The sequence below is a fragment of the Protopterus annectens genome, chromosome 1.part0 (assembly GCF_019279795.1).
Source record: "Protopterus annectens isolate FY-2018-M chromosome 1.part0, PAN1.0, whole genome shotgun sequence".
Taxonomy (NCBI): domain Eukaryota; kingdom Metazoa; phylum Chordata; order Ceratodontiformes; family Protopteridae; genus Protopterus; species Protopterus annectens.
The window spans coordinates 1,093,589,517-1,093,603,956 of record NC_056725.1 but is presented as its reverse complement, the minus strand read 5'-3'; the positions used below and the strand labels follow the sequence as shown (position 1 = coordinate 1,093,603,956).

Genomic DNA, 14,440 nt, shown 5'->3' with positions numbered 1-14,440 from the left:
CTGATACTGTTAGTATGTACCAGTGTTTTCAGTGAGACCACTGACGTTTCTTTGTCACACAGAAAATACTGTGTTTTTCTACAGAAGGATTTTCCAGATCCTACACCCATTCCTCCTGTTTTGTCTTCTTACAGGATGTGTGTTATTGCCTGCAATTTTCCTGACAGTCAGCTGCCCGTAAAAAGTCAGATATGATGTATGAACTTCCTCAGTCTTTAAGTTTTAATACACCATTTCCAAACCTGATCCAGCAGCTATAATTCTAATTGATCCTGCTACTGCTAAACACTTAGTTAATTCCAATCCTACTGTCTTTCCATACTTGTCAATCTGATGTCCTTTTCATTCTTCCTCACTGATGGGTCACTGATCTGACCCTCGAATCTGACGCATTTTTTCAGACTTGGATCCCAGTCTCGAGCTCCTCCCTCTACCCACAATGCTCTACACCTTCCCCAGCTTCCACAGATAGTTTGCTACCATTGCGACTAGATGTGGATTTCCAGTCTGCAGTGAGATGCAACTTCTTTGAGAAAGATAAGTTTTAATATTTTCCTTTTTTTCTGTCTAGTATTTGGTAGTATAGCTGTCCTCCCCTCCCTTATAGTTCTCTCAGGCGTTGGGAGCGGCTACCAGTGTATTTCTTTCCCCCTTTAGGTTTTTGATTTGCTAGTTGTTATAAGATAGTTTAATCTAGTTAGTTTAAAATTTTTGTAAAGTCTTTCTCTTTGTTGTCAGTGTGCTGACTGAACTTAATAATAATAATGTTGGCTAAACCATCGAGCTTTAAACATTGCTCTGATTGTGGACATAAATATTTATTGTTTGGGGCCAGAACATCTGTGAAGGCTTTAATCCAAGAGCTACTGCCGATCACAGAAACCAACATATTATGAAAGGGCTTCTTCCTCGGCTCAAACCCCCACTAAGTCTCATCATGGATCTTCAGATTCCAGGAAGCGCCCTCACAAGACCTTGAGGGCTTCCTCAAAGCCTCCTGCTAAATCTGCTAAAACCCCAGATCCAACCATTTCAGATCAGAGACCTTCGTTTAGTCCCTCTGATCCAAAACATCCCTCAGATTTGACTGGGATCATCACCCATTACAAGCTCCCCTAAGGCCTTCCACTTCAAACTAATATCCTAGGACTATGGACCCGACGGCTAGGATCCGAACTCCTGAGTATATTTGCAGACCAGTTTCCTCAACTTTAGTGACTAAATTACTGGAGATTCCTTACAAAACATTTGAGGCCTGCTTCTGTAGCTGTTCAGGTCCTGTAGGAGTTTCTCTGATGCAGACATTGACAGGATGATGAGATTTCTCAAGGCTCAAATCCACATGGGGGTTCTGCCGACTCCATCCCCTCGTGGATCCATGAGTGTTCCCACCAAATGTATTCAGTATTATTCTCAGATCCAACCAGTGATCTCTAAGCCCTAGGATCCTAGGTACGCAAGAGAGTCTGTTTTTGATCTGGGGAAGCTTCCTTCCTTAACTCTGGCTACCCTGACCAGCCCTTCTCCATTTTTGTTGGCTCAGAGTGGGTCTCTGATCTGTGATGTCAGCATCAGATCTGAAGGGAGGAGTTTGGATCCAACCCTCTCAGAGCCGTCCCTTCCTCTCGGCACTTCTGCCCTTAACAGCTGGGGTGCGATTCTGTCAGGAGACTGCAGATCAGGAGTTGACCCATCCTTTCTTCCTCAACCACCTTGGCTCTGAGGGAGATGGGGGGGGGTCTCTCTGGGTCCGTCAGCTTTCCAGATTGTAGAAAGGGCTCTCTCTTCACAGAGAAAGCTGACCTTTCTTATCTCTGATCCTTCCCTTTGTCCTTCATTGGATCTGAGTCCTGAGTCCATCATTCCTGTCCAAGGTCAGCCTACCTTGAGAAGTCTCTAGGACCTTTTCCCCCTGAGGAAGCCCCCCTTTCTTCCAGTATCTCCCATGAACACCCTATGGAGGAGGTTCCTCGAAAGAAAATGTGCAAGAGGAGGCACATAGATTCCCAGATGGAATCCCTCACTGAAGACACAGACTTTGATGAGTAAGAAGAATCCTCAGGATCACTACTGGATGATGTTTCCTTTTGAGACATCTTGGAGATCCTTAGACAGAAAGGCAGCTGGTCAGCCCAGTCTCCTTCTCCTGAAGAGTAGGTGTTCTTGGAGGTTTGTGGGGTGGGGCCCATCTACGTCTTGGTTGCCCCCAATCCCTCCCCCTCCACCGGACAAGCTTTATTGATTGTTTCCTGTTTGACACTATTGAACCCATCCCCAAATGCCCTAGACAAATTCCTCGTTCCCCTCAAAGACTGATTGCATTTGATTAAAGGTGTTCATGTTGATGCTATTGTTGTGATAGCAGCCACCAAAAAGGAGATAGCAGAACAGCTGCTCTGTCCATCTGCTGAACAGGGAGTGTCAAGAGATGGACAGGTGTGGTAAGTGCATTTATGCCTCAGGTGCTTTTGCGCTGAGGTTGTTAAATTCCTTGGCACATTTCAGTCGCTTTCAGAGATTTGGTCAAGGAACTTTCCAACTCTCTCACAGAGACCATGTCAAATGAGGACTTCAAGAAAGTATCCCACAATTGGCTACTCATGGCTTTGTGACTTTGCAGAACCTTTTAAAGCATTTTTTGTCAATGCCCCCTTCGATGACTCCTCTGTTTGGACTATCCACCAAAGATACTGTTAAGCACAAAGAACTGGAAGGAAAGACCCTGTCTGCCATGGGGATCAGGTTTAATACCCCTCAGTATACCTTTTCCAGAAATCAATGAGGTGATAAGACTTAGTTCTGAAGATCCCAAGGGTCTTTTCAGGATCAGCGCGGGGGATTCTTCCTTCAGAGGCAGAGGAGGAAATTTTAATGGTAGACTTCCCCCACTGAGGCAGAGGGGGTCTGCAGAATCAGGGCTTCGAAGAACCCTTCTCTGACATACTTTTTCAGCGATCCTAATGCGCTACCTGACCATCTCTGTAGACAGTCAGAGTTCATTTTTCACTGCACTTGGACGCCTAGACCAATCTGACAAGAAATGCCTGGGTGTGAAGCATAATATCCAGAGGATGTTCATTGTGTTTTACTGCTGCAGTCATTGCACTTGGGTTATCCTGCTGTCAGGCGGGCCAGCAGTCGGCCTGAGTTCCAAAGTCTTGGTCCGGCGTCAGTTGCTGTCGCCTCTTTCCTGATGTCGGTGCGCCAGGGGTATAGAAGAAGCAGCCAACGCCATTTTCTTCAGTCTTTCTTGCCACGCAGTGCCCGAAGCAAAAGCAGTTCGCAAGTGCCGGTCAGCCGACTCCTGAGATTTCAAATTCGATTTCAGAACCGAAGTCTTCAATAAAGCTAAGTACCCCGTTGGGGAAACTTTTTCTTGCCTCAGACTGATGTCAGTAAAAGTTAATAATTGTATTTCTTGTGGGAAGCAAATACCTCATAAGGATTTTCATTCTTGCTGTATGCCATGCCTAGCGCACATCACAATGTCACTAGTTGTCTGTTTTGTGCTAGATTTAACAAACACACTATAAAACGTCTGTTTGATTTTGCTCGCCATTACTTTGGGCAAAGGTTTAATTATACAATGCCTTCGGAACAACCGACGACCGGAATGCACAACAAATGCAAAGATATAGTTAAGGAAAAGCATCCAAGGCCCAAAACTGACGACAAAGCCTCTTCTAGGCCAGTCACTGGTTCGCCGGTTTTCAGTGAGGCGCTTTTGCAGCCCCTGACCCCCCCCCCCCCCCGATAAAAGGCCTAGACAGGATACAGACTGATTCCTCTGACCAGGTTTCTATATATTCTGATTCCTCTTCAGACCAGGGATATTCCTTACCCCCTTATGAGGATTCTGATGCTGAAGAATCAATTCCTTCAGCCTCTCCTCCTGAGGATTACTTTTTTGGGGAAACTTTACATATCATGAGGAGCATTTCAATTGGGAGGGTCAGGATTACTCAGAATCCAAGAAAAGGCTCAGAGACTTTCTTTTACTGCCTCAGCACAGGCCCCTTGCTATTCCGCCAGTGTTGGACATTGTGGATGATGTGTTCTCTGAATCTAGCTTAAATCCTGATTCTTTACCCCCAGCTCCAGTCAAGCCAGACAGGTACTACAGAGTCCCTGACTCTCACAAATTTCTTTATAAAAACCCTGTTGCTGACCCAGAAACTATTTCCCAGGGTCTCAAAGGGGTTAAGGCTTCCACGGCTAAGAATCCAGTTCCTTCGGATAGGGACTCTAGAGCATTAGACAGATGGGGAAAGAAAGTCTACACCTCTGCAACTTTAGCAGTGAGGGCTCTAAATTGCCAGTTTCACATGCTTAAATAACAATACTTATTGTCTCAATTAAAACAGAAAATGAGTACAAATGCAGAACAGCCTGATTATAAGGAAATGCAGGATTTATTGCATGCAGCTGAACAAGTGGGAAAGCATACTTTGCAATGTGGTTTTGATTCATTAGAAGCTTCTTGTAGAGCAGCAGTTACAGGATCTGTGATTCGAAGGCATGCTTGGTTAAAAGAACAAAGTTTACCAGATCATGTTAAGGCAAAATTATTGCTCCTTTGCAGCAAGATAATTTATTTGGTATTAAGGCAGAAGAGGTATTAAAGAAAATGGAGGATAAGGCAAAATCTATGCAAACAGAGAAGGATTTCTTACAGGTACAGCCACCACAATTTAGCAGAAATTGGCTTACAAAAAAATTGGTCCTTTCCAGTGTCAGACAGGCCACAAAGAGGCAGATACAGACGGCCAAGAGGCAGATCTCAGCCACAAGGTTCTTAAAGACCACAACAGTGGGGTGCTACAAACCCAAAAGGAGGTGAGGACAAGTCACAACCTTACAGGAAACAGTCCCAATGACTTCCCCCTTCCAATGCCAAATTCTTCCCTTTTGGAAGCTCCCTTGGGGGGAAACTAGCACTTTTTTCTCAAAACTGGCAAGCAATCACCCAAGACAAACGGGTGCTGAATATTGTGTCTCAAGGTTACAGGTTCCACTTTCACACTTTTCCAAGGCTAAAAAGAATGCCAGACCTGCCACAAAATCAATGGGCAGAGGCACAAAAACAAATTACAGCTCTCATGGACATGAGAGGTATTCAAAAAGTACCTCAGCAGGAAAAAGGACAAGGATTTTACTCAAGACTCTTCCTGGTACCCAGAAAGGACAAAGCCTGGAGACCCATTCTGGACCTTTCCACTCTAAATACTTACCTGGATGTTCTGAATTTCAAAATGATATGACACTACAACAGCTCCTTCCCATGTTGGGCAAGAAATCTTGGCTTGTTACTTTGGACCTCAAAGAGGCATACCTGCATGTCCCTATCAGACAAAATTGCAGAAGATACCTCAGATTCATAGCTGGTTCAATGCACTACCAATTCTCTGCACTGCCCTTTGGCTTATCTACTGCGCCCAGGGTCTTTACCAAGTGCCTGGCACCAGTAATTGCATTTTGCAGACAAAAAGGAATTCAAATATATCCATATCTGGACGGCTGCCTGATTCAAGCAGAGTGCAAGGACATTCTTCTACAGCATCTGGCGTATGTAAAAAGATTAAGGAACCAAAGAATAGGAAGCTTCTGGCCAAAAAACCATTTCTAGTTGAATAAAAAATCCTCGAGTTTAATCTGTTCCGACTGCAACTGTTACAACAAGTAGAACCACACAAAAGTAGCGTAAAACAACAGGTGCCATAAAGCGCTTTTCGTCGACCTAAATAGGTTGACTTCTTCAGATAAAATGAATAAAAAAGCTTCCAGCTTAAATAATGCAAGTAATCAGTCATCAATTAATAATTATACAATTGACTTAATTAAGGTTGTTCCTAAGGCAACTAATTATGCTTAAAGTTCAGAGTAGACAATATTATTAACTAGATGCTAGTAATATACTTAGCATTTGCATATGATGTTAACAAAGTACTTAAGTTTTACTGAATGTTGTACAATGTACTTAAAACATTTCATTGTAAAGAAAATATATTAAAAATCTAAGTACATACATAATAATGAAACCTTATTGTTACCTAAGAAAGAAAAGAAATACTCAACACCTCTCCAAATACCTAATACCTAGGGGAATACTCTAATAAAAAACAAAACAGTAGAGGAATACTCTCCTTACGTCTTATAGAGTTAGCTACAATTTAAATTAAAGTTATTAAAACTAATAATTTTATGATATTTATAATAATTATTATAATTATTATGAGTTCGCCGTTATGGTGAGACCTTCTTGATTTAAAAGAAAGTCCAATCAAAGACTCAGGTTTGTTGGTGGGTCTAACCCTAATTCCTAATACGCTTGTACTTAACTGGTATCCCACAATAGTTAATATATATTGATTCTAAAGCAGGAATAGAAACCAGGTTAAAAGGAATGGGCAAAAGCCCTCATAGTTTGAACAGATATCATCTATTCAGGCTCCTTAATTTCAAGAGACATTGAATATTACAATGCTCGTTCAGTCCTGGTTCCATAAAGGCATTTGTTCTTAATTGCCATGATAATTCATGCTCTTCCAGCAGTAGGTTATACGGTCCCCTTCTACTATCAGGTTGAATTTGATCAAGGCCAATGAATTTAAAATTATGGCTAGGGAAGGCAGAAATATGTTTACTTAGGGCATTATCAGTTTTTAAATTCGAGATGGCGTTGATATGTTCATATATCCTATCTCTTAGCCTCCTTTCTGTCTTCCCTATATAGAAACATGTACATACTGTACATAGAGCCCCGTAGACCACCATTTTAGAATTACAATCTAATTTGGTGTTTAAAGTATATGTTTTGTTATTAATAACCTGTTTATTCCCTTTTTTAATATATTTACAATATCTACAGCAACCACAACAGACAGTTCCCTTATCTTTACTGTTATAGGCTTTCCTTTCAAGAAGTGCTTTTAAATTATTCCCTTTTCTATAAGTTGTTTTCGGGAAATTGCTAATACTTAGAGAGCATCTTTTGTCATTGACAATTATAGACCAATTTTTCTCCATTAATTTTCTAATTGTGTTACTTTCCAAACTGAAAGTTGTAATGAACCTAGGAATTTTTTCATCTTTGCTACTCCCTGAGCTATTATTTGGCTGTGGATTGATCTCATAATAAGTTGAACTGCTCTCCTGCATATCGTTCAACCCGGGGCTTAAGCCAAACCTATCAATAGTTCCCTCTTCTCGATTAACCATGGTTCTGTCTTTCAAAAGAGGTGAAATGATCCCATTGGTTCTCTTATTAACTACTTCCTCGAAGATCTCATTAAGAAAGTGTTTGGGGTAACCTCTATGCTGGAACATGTCTTTAATTACACTACACTCCATCATAAAGTCAACATCCCTTGTAACCATTCTGGCTGCTCTGATAGCCTGACCTTTGACTATTGCCTTTTTTTGCCAGTGAGGGTGTAGGCTAGAAAAGTGTAAGAAAGAGTTGCTATACGTAGTTTTTCTAAATATCTTAGCTATATATTGTTGATTGATTAAATCTTTGGTTAATTCGATATCTAAGTAGTTGATCACATTCTCTTGGAAATTAAAAGTAAATCTAAGAAAATCAGTTGATTTATTCATATATTCTACTACGTCCTTTGCTATATTAAGGTTACCGTTAATGCATATAAAGATATCGTCGAGAAACCTAGTATAATAAGAGAATATTCCACTCCACTGACCTGAGTTTAAGATGTACTCGTTCTCCCAGTAGGCCATAACTGTGTTAGCAAAGCTGGCCCCTACTGGGGAACCCATAGCTACTCCGCATTTTTGGCGGTAAAGGTCATTATCAAACAAGAAGAAATTATTTGTCAGTATTATATCCAGTAATGATGTAACTAGGTAGATTTCACTAGATGGTGCACCTTTCTTTACCAGGTACAAGTTGACCCATTCAACCCCTATATCATGGGGTATCACGGTGTACAAATCAATGACATCTACAGTAAGAAAATTTAAATCATCATTAAAGGTAATGTCATTGATTTTCATTAAAAATGCCCACGAGTCCTTACTAATTTGAGTTTCATTAGCTAAATATTTTTTCAGGATATTATCCACTAGCTTAGCGCTTGCATAAGTAAATGAATTTCTTCCGTCTATCAACGGCCTGAAAGGCGGATTTGATAGATCCTTGTGCAGTTTGGGAGTAGCAAAGAAAAAAGGAATTTTTGGCCATTCACATTTGATATAGTTATACATATCGATATCTATGTAACCTTCAATAAAGAGGTCACTGAAATAACTCTTAACTAAACTATGTGCCCGGTTCATTTCGTTAATACTAACTTTCAAGTAGGTGTCGTTTCTAAACATACCAGCCACTCTGGAGATATAATCACAGTTATCAAATAAGGCCAGTCCCCCACCCTTATCTGGTTTTATAGCTCTCACATTAAGGTTTCTGAATAATTTCAAGAAATCTATTTCTTCTGAGGTAGTGTTAGGTTTCCTATGTCCATTGTTTTTATTTGTAGTAAAAATCCTACTATCCTTATTGGCAAGGGCCCTCAAGTCTAATTCCATAATTTCTTCAAACATCTTTAATGTTGGTTCTAGAGGTGGATTGTAATCACTAGAAATATAGTAAGTGGACCTCTCATGTTCAGAATCCCCTAGAAGCAAGTGTAAATTTAGCTTCCTAACAAAAAGCTTAAGGTCTTTAATACTTTCCACTAAATCCATATGCTGGTCAGGTATAAATGTATAACCTTTAGCTAAAAGTTCAGCAAAGCAGGGGTCTAAAACTAAACTTGAGTAATTATAAATTTTAAAGTCCCCCGCTTTGTTAGTGATAATCCTAGGGAGGTCAGCCTCCTCCGTTATCTCCTCGGTCTGGTTGCTGGTCGCTGGTTGTTTTTTTGATTGGTTTGGTTAGGGAAGTTGTTTTTGGGGATAGTTCCTTGGTAATTATAAAAAGGAATTTCTTCTTCATCAGCATTAAAGTTTAAGTTGTTACCATCTCTCCCTCTATTCCTCCTTAACCGTTGCGACCAATTATTAGTTCCAGGGTCTAATTCATTGCCCCCTGTTGCATTATTATCAGTCAGCCTCCTATTAGAGTTCATGTCCTCAGTCTCTACATTATTCACATTAGAGTGAGTGTTAGTTCCATTACTCATGCCAGTTTGAGATAGAGGTGGCTTAGGATAAGCTGAGTTGTTCTTATAGGCAATCCTGTCCCTTGTCATTTTCTTGTTTTTGTTAATCTTCAGTCTCGTCAAAAGTTGGTCTATAGTGACAAAGGATCTGTCATAGTCATATTTAAATCGAGGGAATTCAGGGTTGGAGAGTATGTCATCATTCAATTCCTTGGTTTCTTTTGTTAAGTCAGTCAATTGTATATTATAATGTTTAACCATGATTTTTAACAGTCCAAAACCTTGTTCATCAAAGAAAGTTAATAATTCTCTGTGAAATAATGACCCTGATACTAGTCCCGTAGAGTAAACGTGAAAACGCAACCCTTTAGGTACTAATTTTTCATGAATGCATTCATTCAAGTAATTGATCTCAAGTTGCAGCTTCTTGATCTTTACCATTTTCTGGTCTAGTAATTTAAGTTTGCTGTTCATGTATGTAAAAAGATTAAGTTGCCTAGGGTACACAGTAAATGAAAAGAAATCAAAACTAGTGCCCTCACAAGAGATGATATTCCTGGGTGCCAGCTTGAATACAGCGGCCCGGATGGCTTATCTCACGCCAGACAAACAAGGACAACTGACTCAGTATTTTCAATTGTTGGCAACAAAGTCCCAACTCCCTGCAAGAAAAATTCTGCAGGCCTTGGGATTCATGGCATCCTGCATACTACTAATTCCATATGCAAGACTGCATATGAGGAAATTACAATGGTACCTAAAAAGTGTTTTCACAGCTTGGAGAAGTAATACCACTAATTCCCTGCCTACAACAGGAGTTTCGATGGTGGGCACAGACTTGTCACCTCAACAAGGGTCAGCCTTTCACTGTTCCCACAGCCAGGCAGATTTTAACAACAGATGCCTCGGATTATGCATGTGAGCACACATGGCAGGAAAATGTATTCAGGGCAAATGGACCACAGACCAAATGCATCTTCACATCAATCAAAAAGAGGTGTTGGCTGTACAAAATGCCCTTACAGCTTTCAAGGATCTTCTACATCCAGGACAATTACTATTAAAGACAGACAACACCACTGTAATGTGGTACATAAACAAACAAGGGGGCACTCATTCTTACCCCCTATGCAGACAAGCCATGACCTGGTGGATCACAGCTCTAACCTATCAAGTTCATCTGCAAGCACAATTCCTGCCAGGAAAGAAAAACACTCTGGCAGACGACTTAAGCAGAAACATCATGGATCCTCACGAGTGGAAATTAAATCCACAAGTCTTCAGCATGATAATGCAAAAATGGGGGTGCCCGGATATAGATCTTTTTGCCTCCCCACTGAATTACCAACTACAAAAATTCTGCACAAGGACTTATCACACACAAGCATGGAAAGTGGATGCTCTTTCGTTCAGCTGGAAAAGCCTAAATGTTTATGCCTTCCCACCTCTGCCTCTCCTTACAAAGGTACTCCTAAAAGCCAGACGAGAAAAACCACAGATGTTTCTGATTGCTCCAGACTGGCCACGCCAGCATTGGTACCCAGTCTTAAAGAACTTAGCTCAAGGCCCACCTTGGATTTTGCCTCAAACTCCACACCTTCTGACTCAGCAAAACAATCAGATACTGCACAGTCAGCTCAAAACCTTAAACCTGGCTGCATGGCAGATTCATTAGCCAAACCGACAATTTCTCTCTCTCTCTAAAGCTGTTATGGATGTCATTTTGGAGGCCAGGAGGCCTAGCACCAGGAAATCTTATTTAGAAAAGTGGAAGAGATCCTGTGCCTGGAACCAGGCTCAAAACCTTGATCCTCTGGTCCCTAACATTCCTCAGATACTACAATACTTGACAGAGATGCTGGACAAAGGACTATCCTTGTCATCCATTAAGATTCACGCTTCTGCCATCTTGGCTCATTACAACACAGATCCTCCTATTTTCTCTCATCCATTGCTAAAGCAGTACCTCAGAGGGGCTAAAAACATAAGACTGCCCCGGAGAGCACCAACACCAACTTGAGATCTCAATTTCATTTTGGAAAAGCTCACTTTGCCTCCTTTTGAACCAGCCAATTCAGCAGAGTTGAAATATATATCATGGAAAACTGCTCTGCTTCTGGCAATAACCTCATCCCAAAGAGTCTCAGAACTGCAGGCACTAATGGCAGTGGAGCCTTTTATCATTTTCCACCAAGACAGGGTTTCTTAAAGAACAAACCCTACCTTTATGCCTAAGGTGGTATCCAGTGTGGCTCTTAACCAAACTTTTCACTTGCCAACTTTTTATTCAAATCCCCAGAATAAAGGGGAGAGACTTCTACATTCCTTGGACATACACGGGCAATTGCGCTTCTACTTGGACAAAACAAAAGCTTTCAGAAAATCTGAACAATTGTTTGTATCATATGCTGCAGGATCACAGGGAAAGGCTATTTCAAAGCAGACCATTTCAAAGTGGATAGGACACTGTATCCGGTTCTGCTACACACAACATGGGAAACCTGTACCTAGTAATATTAGACCACATTCCACCAGGGCAACTGCCACTTCTACTGCACATCTTAGAGGAGTACCTACCAAAGATATCTTGGAAGCTGCAACTTGGAGTTCAGTGCACACCTTTACCAAGCATTACCATTTGCCTCTTTATTCTAGATCCAGAGCTGGCTTTGCCACTGCAGTGCTGCAGGGCCTCATAGCCACACCAAATGTATAGAGCCAGCCACCCGGAACTCAGCTTTGGGATTCTACCCAAGTGTAATGACTGCAGCAGTGAAACACGATGAACATAGTACAGTTTTGTACCTATCATAAATGTAGATGTTAGAGTGTCTTCACTGCTGCAGTCCAGGTTACCCACCCGCCAGCTCCTCTTTCTTATCTGGGACTAACCTATACTACCTAGTTGGTGTATTTGCTGGTTACTGAAGGTTTTATTTTTACCTTATTTGTATGTTTTATTAGCAATATGTATTGCCTACCATTTTTGGGGGCACCTGACGTCTGGGGCAAGAAAAACTGAAGAAAATGGCGTCGGCTGCTTCTTATATACCACTGGCGCACTGACATCAGGGAAGAGGCGACAGCAGCTGACGCCGGACCAAGACTTTGGAACAAATGCCGATTGCGGGGCCCGCCTGACGGCAGGATAACCCAAGTGTAATGACTGCAGCAGTGAAGACACTCTAATATCTACATTTATGGTAGGTACAAAACTGTATTTTATTACATTCCCTTTTTCCTTCCTCCTCCAGTGGAACAAAATAAACTCCCTAGTGTACCACCCAGGCAGAGAGAACGTGTGGCACTAGAGATTCAAAAATCGCTGCAAAAAAGTCATCCAAGAGGCCTCAGGTGAACAAAGAGGATTTGGAATTTACTCTTGCTTCCTTTTAGTGCCAAAGAAAATGGGCGACCTGAGATCCAGTCTGGATCTGAGTAATCTAAGTCAGTATGTAAAGAAGTTAACGTTCTGGATGATTATGGTTCAGTCCATTCTGCTGCTGTTAGGCAAGGACAATTGGATATGCTCTATAGACCATCAGGACGAGTACTATCACATCAAAATAGACATGCACTCCAGAAGTCATCTGTGGTTCAGGCTGGGAGCCAGTCATTACCAGTTCTGAGCTCTGCCCTTTTGACTCACCACGACCCCAGGGTGTTTAACAAATGCATGGCAGTAGTGGCAGCTCAGCTGTTTTTGGGCTGTGTTTGGGCAAGCAGCATCTTACTGCCCCAACCTGGCATCAACTACTTCGGGCCAGGGATTAGTTGCTTCAGATCTTCAAATCCCTGGGCAGTTACCATAAACCTTGATAAAACAAACTTGTCTCCTGTTCAGAATTTGGAATTCATTGCTGCTCTTCTGGATATAATACACCCAAGTGACTTTTTTACCTCCACATTGTATAAGTTCTTTGAGAAAGACTATGGGACCTTCTCTCTCTCTCCCATCTCCTTTTGCAAAATTGATACTGCGAGCTCTTGGCTGTATGTCATCTGCCATCATACTAGTTCCCTTAAGGTTTTTTTTTTTTTGCAAATCCTCTAGTGGGCTTTAGCTGTTCAGTGGTCTGTTCTTTACCAGCAGTTGTGTTCCTATCAAGTTAACTCTGACCTGCAGACGTCATCTTCAGTGTTGGATTCATTTGAGCAACCTGTCCATGGATAGGCCATTCCTTCTTCCTTCCCCCACAGCCACAATCACCATGGACGCTTCCCGGTGGGGGGCATTTCAAGGGAAAGATGACCCAGCTGGGGTGGGGGTGGGGGGCATTTCAAGGGACAGATGACCCAAGGCATGTGGTCTTCCTCCAAGACTAGATTGCGTATCAGTATCCTAGAGATGAGAACAGTTCTAACTTTACAAGCCTTGCAGGACAATCCTCCCGTTGGGGCTATTGTAACACATACCGACAACATGTCTGGTATATCAACAAACAAGGAGGAACCCACTCTTACTCCTTATGCAGAGATGTCATAAGGATCTGGAAATGGGTGATATATTCAGACCACTTTCTAGCTGCAGTGCATATATCGGGGAAAGTCAGCTTTCTGGCAGACAATCCTGAACCCTCATGAGTGGTCCCTCAGTCAGTGGCGAATCTGATTTTGTTGGGGCCAACCTTGCTGCAGTCTCTTTGCTTCCCCCAAAAGCAGCAAGTACTTCACTCTAAACCCTCCTCCGGGGAATTCACCAGGGGATACTGTAGTTCTCAGTTGGCTCCATGGTCTTCTTTATGCTTATCCTCTGCTTCCTTCGATCCAAAACTTCCTGCAGAAAGCCAGCAGGCTGAAGATGCCAGTCATCCTCATTGCCCCCTTTTGGCTTCATCAAGTTTGGTCCCCTTTCTCTTGTCTTACTTGAAATATCCTCAGTGGATTCTAGAGCAGTGCCAGGACCTCCTATCTTGCCCATCAGAGTTGACTGCCCAATCTCTCCCAACTCAAACTAGCTGCATGGTTTCTCCACTTCCAGTAATTGTACAAAGGTCCAGCCTTGCTTCCCTTGTTAGGGATGTAGTTTTAGCATTCCAGAACTCATCTACTAAGAAGCTCTACAAAAGCAAATGGAAAAGGTTTACTATATGGGCTTCCAAAGAGAACATTGACCCCTTTTCAGCCATCCTTTTCTTGCCTCTGTTTTTAAGGAAGGAGCAAGTTTTTCCACTATAAAACTTCAGTTGGCAGCTATTTCCAACTTTCACACTGGAAATGATTTTTGTTCCCTTTCCACTTCCAGATTATGCAAGGCATTCATGAAAGGGATTTCTCTGCTTAGACCTCCTATGAAAGATCCTTCTCATTCGGATCTC

General features: G+C 41.9%; 1 protein-coding gene across 1 annotated transcript in view; it reads right to left on the bottom strand.

Annotated features, from left to right (window-relative positions):
- ASCC3 (activating signal cointegrator 1 complex subunit 3) overlaps nt 1–14,440 on the bottom strand; it is a 4,485,173-nt gene that overhangs the window by 3,174,737 nt on the left and 1,295,996 nt on the right. The gene's annotated exons all lie outside the window — the stretch shown is intronic.